Source organism: Clarias gariepinus, chromosome 17 (genome assembly GCF_024256425.1).
Source record: "Clarias gariepinus isolate MV-2021 ecotype Netherlands chromosome 17, CGAR_prim_01v2, whole genome shotgun sequence".
NCBI classification, from domain to species: domain Eukaryota; kingdom Metazoa; phylum Chordata; class Actinopteri; order Siluriformes; family Clariidae; genus Clarias; species Clarias gariepinus.
The window spans coordinates 20,707,501-20,715,000 of record NC_071116.1 but is presented as its reverse complement, the minus strand read 5'-3'; the positions used below and the strand labels follow the sequence as shown (position 1 = coordinate 20,715,000).

Here is a 7,500-nt window from a genome sequence, read left to right as displayed (position 1 = left end):
GAGGCCAGTGCCTTATACATTAGGCCAACTGGATTACACAACTCAGGCTCACCATCAGATTATGTGGAGACACAAAACTCACCATGGGTGCATATAAGATGCTAAATAGGGTTTCCCACCTGGAGTAGCCTGCTACCATGAAGGGTTTCACCAACATTGTGGGAATTTTAAGTCCAGTTATGATTGAATTATGTGATCCACACGAAAAATGCTTATAGTTTGTTTCATTTCAAATTTCAATAGAAATAACAAAAACTAACCCAGTGAAAAAAAAAAAAATGTTTAGTACAATTCAGAGAAGAGGAGCTAGGAAGTGTCTAGTTGTGAATCTCCCTGTTCTCAGGAGACCCTTTGCTGTAAATGAACACTACAGGATCATTGACCTTGTTTGTATGAGGGGATTCAAAAGCACAGGTCTTAGCAGAGGATGGTTTCAATCCATCGACCTCTGGGTTATGGGCCCAGCACGCTTCCGCTGCGCCACTCTGCTAGCCACAACCACCCCAGATGGGACTCGAACCCACAATCCCTGGCTTAGGAGGCCAGTGCCTTATCCATTAGGCCACTGGGGCTCAGCCGCTGCTGCAGCAACTCAAACGCGATCAACTGGATTACACAACTCAGGCTCACCATCAGATTATGTGGAGAAACAAAACTCACCATGGGTGCATATAAGATGCTAAATAGGGTTTCCCACCTGGAGTAGCCTGCTACCATGAAGGGTTTCACCAACATTGTGGGAATTTTAAGTCCAGTTATGATTGAATTATGTGATCCACACGAAAAATGCTTATAGTTTGTTTTATTTCAAATTTCAATAGAAATAACAAAAACTAACCCAGTGAAAAATAAAAAAATGTTTAGTACAGTTCAGAGAAGAGAGCTAGGAACTGTCTAGTTGTGAATCTCCCTGTTCTCAGGAGACCCTTTGCTGTAAATGAACACTACAGGATCATTGACCTTGTTTGTATGAGGGGATTCAAAAGCACAGGTCTTAGCAGAGGATGGTTTCGATCCATCGACCTCTGGGTTATGGGCCCAGCACGCTTCCGCTGTGCCACTCTGCCAGCCACAACCACCCCAGATGGGACTCGAACCCACAATCCCTGGCTTAGGAGGCCAGTGCCTTATACATTAGGCCAACTGGATTACACAACTCAGGCTCACCATCAGATTATGTGGAGACACAAAACTCACCATGGGTGCATATAAGATGCTAAATAGGGTTTCCCACCTGGAGTAGCCTGCTACCATGAAGGGTTTCACCAACATTGTGGGAATTTTAAGTCCAGTTATGATTGAATTATGTGATCCACACGAAAAATGCTTATAGTTTGTTTCATTTCAAATTTCAATAGAAATAACCAAAACTGAGACACTGAAAAATTAAAAAATGTTTAGTACAATTCAGAGAAGAGGAGCTAGGAAGTGTCTAGTTGTGAATCTCCCTGTTCTCAGGAGACCCTTTGCTGTAAATGAACACTACAGGATCATTGACCTTGTTTGTATGAGGGGATTCAAAAGCACAGGTCTTAGCAGAGGATGGTTTCGATCCATCGACCTCTGGGTTATGGGCCCAGCACGCTTCCGCTGCGCCACTCTGCTAGCCACAACCACCCCAGATGGGACTCGAACCCACAATCCCTGGCTTAGGAGGCCAGTGCCTTATCCATTAGGCCACTGGGGCTCAGCCGCTGCTGCAGCAACTCAAACGCGCTCAACTGGATTACACAACTCAGGCTCACCATCAGATTATGTCGAGACACAAAACTCACCATGGGTGCATATAAGATGCTAAATAGGGTTTCCCACCTGGAGTAGCCTGCTACCATGAAGGGTTTCACCAACATTGTGGGAATTTTAAGTCCAGTTATGATTGAATTATGTGATCCACACGAAAAATGCTTATAGTTTGTTTCATTTCAAATTTCAATAGAAATAACCAAAACTGAGACAGTGAAAAATTAAAAAATGTTTAGTACAATTCAGAGAAGAGGAGCTAGGAAGTGTCTAGTTGTGAATCTCCCTGTTCTCAGGAGACCCTTTGCTGTAAATGAACACTACAGGATCATTGACCTTGTTTGTATGAGGGGATTCAAAAGCACAGGTCTTAGCAGAGGATGGTTTCGATCCATCGACCTCTGGGTTATGGGCCCAGCACGCTTCCGCTGCGCCACTCTGCTAGCCACAACCACCCCAGATGGGACTCGAACCCACAATCCCTGGCTTAGGAGGCCAGTGCCTTATCCATTAGGCCACTGGGGCTCAGCCGCTGCTGCAGCAACTCAAACGCGCTCAACTGGATTACACAACTCAGGCTCACCATCAGATTATGTGGAGACACAAAACTCACCATGGGTGCATATAAGATGCTAAATAGGGTTTCCCACCTGGAGTAGCCTGCTACCATGAAGGGTTTCACCAACATTGTGGGAATTTTAAGTCCAGTTATGATTGAATTATGTGATCCACACGAAAAATGCTTATAGTTTGTTTTATTTCAAATTTCAATAGAAATAACAAAAACTAACCCAGTGAAAAATTAAAAAATGTTTAGTACAGTTCAGAGAAGAGGAGCTAGGAAGTGTCTAGTTGTGAATCTCCCTGTTCTCAGGAGACCCTTTGCTGTAAATGAACACTACAGGATCATTGACCTTGTTTGTATGAGGGGATTCAAAAGCACAGGTCTTAGCAGAGGATGGTTTCGATCCATCGACCTCTGGGTTATGGGCCCAGCACGCTTCCGCTGCGCCACTCTGCTAGCCACAACCACCCCAGATGGGACTCGAACCCACAATCCCTGGCTTAGGAGGCCAGTGCCTTATCCATTAGGCCAACTGGATTACACAACTCAGGCTCACCATCAGATTATGTGGAGACACAAAACTCACCATGGGTGCATATAAGATGCTAAATAGGGTTTCCCACCTGGAGTAGCCTACTACCATGAAGGGTTTCACCAACATTGTGGGAATTTTAAGTCCAGTTATGATTGAATTATGTGATCCACACGAAAAATGCTTATAGTTTGTTTCATTTCAAATTTCAATAGAAATAACCAAAACTGAGACAGTGAAAAATTAAAAAATGTTTAGTACAATTCAGAGAAGAGGAGCTAGGAAGTGTCTAGTTGTGAATCTCCCTGTTCTCAGGAGACCCTTTGCTGTAAATGAACACTACAGGATCATTGACCTTGTTTGTATGAGGGGATTCAAAAGCACAGGTCTTAGCAGAGGATGGTTTCGATCCATCGACCTCTGGGTTATGGGCCGAGCACGCTTCCGCTGCGCCACTCTGCTAGCCACAACCACCCCAGATGGGACTCGAACCCACAATCCCTGGCTTAGGAGGCCAGTGCCTTATCCATTAGGCCACTGGGGCTCAGCCGCTGCTGCAGCAACTCAAACGCGCTCAACTGGATTACACAACTCAGGCTCACCATCAGATTATGTGGAGACACAAAACTCACCATGGGTGCATATAAGATGCTAAATAGGGTTTCCCACCTGGAGTAGCCTGCTACCATGAAGGGTTTCACCAACATTGTGGGAATTTTAAGTCCAGTTATGATTGAATTATGTGATCCACACGAAAAATGCTTATAGTTTGTTTCATTTCAAATTTCAAAAGAAATAACCAAAACTGAGACAGTGAAAAATTAAAAAATGTTTAGTACAATTCAGAGAAGAGGAGCTAGGAAGTGTCTAGTTGTGAATCTCCCTGTTCTCAGGAGACCCTTTGCTGTAAATGAACACTACAGGATCATTGACCTTGTTTGTATGAGGGGATTCAAAAGCACAGGTCTTAGCAGAGGATGGTTTCGATCCATCGACCTCTGGGTTATGGGCCCAGCACGCTTCCGCTGCGCCACTCTGCCAACCACAACCACCCAAGATGGGACTCGAACCCACAATCCCTGGCTTAGGAGGCCAGTGCCTTATCCATTAGGCCACTGGGGCTCAGCCGCTGCTGCAGCAACTCAAACGCGCTTAACTGGATTACACAACTCAGGCTCACCATCAGATTATGTGGAGACACAAAACTCACCATGGGTGCATATAAGATGCTAAATAGGGTTTCCCACCTGGAGTAGCCTGCTACCATGAAGGGTTTCACCAACATTGTGGGAATTTTAAGTCCAGTTATGATTGAATTATGTGATCCACACGAAAAATGCTTATAGTTTGTTTTATTTCAAATTTCAATAGAAATAACCAAAACTGAGACAGTGAAAAATTAAAAAATGTTTAGTACAATTCAGAGAAGAGGAGCTAGGAAGTGTCTAGTTGTGAATCTCCCTGTTCTCAGGAGACCCTTTGCTGTAAATGAACACTACAGGATCATTGACCTTGTTTGTATGAGGGGATTCAAAAGCACAGGTCTTAGCAGAGGATGGTTTCGATCCATCGACCTCTGGGTTATGGGCCCAGCACGCTTCCGCTGCGCCACTCTGCTAGCCACAACCACCCCAGATGGGACTCGAACCCACAATCCCTGGCTTAGGAGGCCAGTGCCTTATCCATTAGGCCACTGGGGCTCAGCCGCTGCTGCAGCAACTCAAACGCGCTCTGCTAGCCACAACCACCCCAGATGGGACTCAAAGCCACAATCCCTGGCTTAGGAGGCCAGTGCCTTATACATTAGGCCAACTGGATTACGCAACTCAGGCTCACCATCAGATTATGTGGAGACACAAAACTCACCATGGGTGCATATAAGATGCTAAATAGGGTTTCCCACCTGGAGTAGCCTACTACCATGAAGGGTTTCACCAACATTGTGGGAATTTTAAGTCCAGTTATGATTGAATTATGTGATCCACACGAAAAATGCTTATAGTTTGTTTCATTTCAAATTTCAATAGAAATAACCAAAACTGAGACAGTGAAAAATTAAAAAATGTTTAGTACAATTCAGAGAAGAGGAGCTAGGAAGTGTCTAGTTGTGAATCTCCCTGTTCTCAGGAGACCCTTTGCTGTAAATGAACACTACAGGATCATTGACCTTGTTTGTATGAGGGGATTCAAAAGCACAGGTCTTAGCAGAGGATGGTTTCGATCCATCGACCTCTGGGTTATGGGCCCAGCACGCTTCCGCTGCGCCACTCTGCTAGCCACAACCACCCCAGATGGGACTCGAACCCACAATCCCTGGCTTAGGAGGCCAGTGCCTTATCCATTAGGCCACTGGGGCTCAGCCGCTGCTGCAGCAACTCACACGCGCTCAACTGGATTACACAACTCAGGCTCACCATCAGATTATGTGGAGACACAAAACTCACCATGGGTGCATATAAGATGCTAAATAGGGTTTCCCACCTGGAGTAGCCTGCTACCATGAAGGGTTTCACCAACATTGTGGGAATTTTAAGTCCAGTTATGATTGAATTATGTGATCCACACGAAAAATGCTTATAGTTTGTTTCATTTCAAATTTCAAAAGAAATAACCAAAACTGAGACAGTGAAAAATTAAAAAATGTTTAGTACAATTCAGAGAAGAGGAGCTAGGAAGTGTCTAGTTGTGAATCTCCCTGTTCTCAGGAGACCCTTTGCTGTAAATGAACACTACAGGATCATTGACCTTGTTTGTATGAGGGGATTCAAAAGCACAGGTCTTAGCAGAGGATGGTTTTGATCCATCGACCTCTGGGTTATGGGCCCAGCACGCTTCCGCTGCGCCACTCTGCCAACCACAACCACCCCAGATGGGACTCGAACCCACAATCCCTGGCTTAGGAGGCCAGTGCCTTATCCATTAGGCCACTGGGGCTCAGCCGCTGCTGCAGCAACTCAAACGCGCTTAACTGGATTACACAACTCAGGCTCACCATCAGATTATGTGGAGACACAAAACTCACCATGGGTGCATATAAGATGCTAAATAGGGTTTCCCACCTGGAGTATCCTGCTACCATGAAGGGTTTCACCAACATTGTGGGAATTTTAAGTCCAGTTATGATTGAATTATGTGATCCACACGAAAAATGCTTATAGTTTGTTTCATTTCAAATTTCAATAGAAATAACCAAAACTGAGACAGTGAAAAATTAAAAAATGTTTAGTACAATTCAGAGAAGAGGAGCTAGGAAGCGTCTAGTTGTGAATCTCCCTGTTCTCAGGAGACCCTTTGCTGTAAATGAACACTACAGGATCATTGACCTTGTTTGTATGAGGGGATTCAAAAGCACAGGTCTTAGCAGAGGATGGTTTCGATCCATCGACCTCTGGGTTATGGGCCCAGCACGCTTCCGCTGCGCCACTCTGCTAGCCACAACCACCCCAGATGGGACTCGAACCCACAATCCCTGGCTTAGGAGGCCAGTGCCTTATCCATTAGGCCAACTGGATTACACAACTCAGGCTCACCATCAGATTATGTGGAGACACAAAACTCACCATGGGTGCATATAAGATGCTAAATAGGGTTTCCCACCTGGAGTAGCCTGCTACCATGAAGGGTTTCACCAACATTGTGGGAATTTTAAGTCCAGTTATGATTGAATTATGTGATCCACACGAAAAATGCTTATAGTTTGTTTCATTTCAAATTTCAATAGAAATAACCAAAACTGAGACAGTGAAAAATTAAAAAATGTTTAGTACAATTCAGAGAAGAGGAGCTAGGAAGTGTCTAGTTGTGAATCTCCCTGTTCTCAGGAGACCCTTTGCTGTAAATGAACACTACAGGATCATTGACCTTGTTTGTATGAGGGGATTCAAAAGCACAGGTCTTAGCAGAGGATGGTTTCGATCCATCGACCTCTGGGTTATGGGCCCAGCACGCTTCCGCTGCGCCACTCTGCTAGCCACAACCACCCCAGATGGGACTCGAACCCACAATCCCTGGCTTAGGAGGCCAGTGCCTTATCCATTAGGCCACTGGGGCTCAGCCGCTGCTGCAGCAACTCAAACGCGCTCAACTGGATTACACAACTCAGGCTCACCATCAGATTATGTGGAGACACAAAACTCACCATGGGTGCATATAAGATGCTAAATAGGGTTTCCCACCTGGAGTAGCCTGCTACCATGAAGGGTTTCACCAACATTGTGGGAATTTTAAGTCCAGTTATGATTGAATTATGTGATCCACACGAAAAATGCTTATAGTTTGTTTTATTTCAAATTTCAATAGAAATAACAAAAACTAACCCAGTGAAAAATTAAAAAATGTTTAGTACAGTTCAGAGAAGAGGAGCTAGGAAGTGTCTAGTTGTGAATCTCCCTGTTCTCAGGAGACCCTTTGCTGTAAATGAACACTACAGGATCATTGACCTTGTTTGTATGAGGGGATTCAAAAGCACAGGTCTTAGCAGAGGATGGTTTCGATCCATCGACCTCTGGGTTATGGGCACAGCACGCTTCCGCTGCGCCACTCTGCTAGCCACAACCACCCCAGATGGGACTCAAACCCACAATCCCTGGCTTAGGAGGCCAGTGCCCTATCCATTAGGCCAACTGGATTATGCAACTCAGGCTCACCATCAGATTATGTGGAG

At 45.0% G+C, this 7,500-nt stretch overlaps 9 non-coding genes across 9 annotated transcripts; all 9 read right to left on the bottom strand.

Moving 5' to 3' along the window:
• Window positions 1-499: 499 nt before the first annotated feature.
• trnar-ccu (transfer RNA arginine (anticodon CCU)) lies at window positions 500-572 on the bottom strand. The gene has a single exon. It is a non-coding gene; the product is annotated as a tRNA-Arg (tRNA).
• Window positions 573-1,614: 1,042 nt separating this feature from the next.
• Window positions 1,615-1,687, bottom strand: trnar-ccu (transfer RNA arginine (anticodon CCU)). The gene has a single exon. It is a non-coding gene; the product is annotated as a tRNA-Arg (tRNA).
• Window positions 1,688-2,192: 505 nt separating this feature from the next.
• Window positions 2,193-2,265, bottom strand: trnar-ccu (transfer RNA arginine (anticodon CCU)). The gene has a single exon. It is a non-coding gene; the product is annotated as a tRNA-Arg (tRNA).
• Window positions 2,266-3,308: 1,043 nt separating this feature from the next.
• Window positions 3,309-3,381, bottom strand: trnar-ccu (transfer RNA arginine (anticodon CCU)). The gene has a single exon. It is a non-coding gene; the product is annotated as a tRNA-Arg (tRNA).
• Window positions 3,382-3,886: 505 nt separating this feature from the next.
• trnar-ccu (transfer RNA arginine (anticodon CCU)) lies at window positions 3,887-3,959 on the bottom strand. The gene has a single exon. It is a non-coding gene; the product is annotated as a tRNA-Arg (tRNA).
• Window positions 3,960-4,464: 505 nt separating this feature from the next.
• trnar-ccu (transfer RNA arginine (anticodon CCU)) lies at window positions 4,465-4,537 on the bottom strand. Its single transcript has one exon. It is a non-coding gene; the product is annotated as a tRNA-Arg (tRNA).
• A 583-nt stretch (window positions 4,538-5,120) lies between these two features.
• trnar-ccu (transfer RNA arginine (anticodon CCU)) lies at window positions 5,121-5,193 on the bottom strand. Its single transcript has one exon. It is a non-coding gene; the product is annotated as a tRNA-Arg (tRNA).
• A 505-nt stretch (window positions 5,194-5,698) lies between these two features.
• On the bottom strand, window positions 5,699-5,771 carry trnar-ccu (transfer RNA arginine (anticodon CCU)). The gene has a single exon. It is a non-coding gene; the product is annotated as a tRNA-Arg (tRNA).
• A 1,043-nt stretch (window positions 5,772-6,814) lies between these two features.
• Window positions 6,815-6,887, bottom strand: trnar-ccu (transfer RNA arginine (anticodon CCU)). Its single transcript has one exon. It is a non-coding gene; the product is annotated as a tRNA-Arg (tRNA).
• Between the last annotated feature and the right edge of the window lie 613 nt (window positions 6,888-7,500).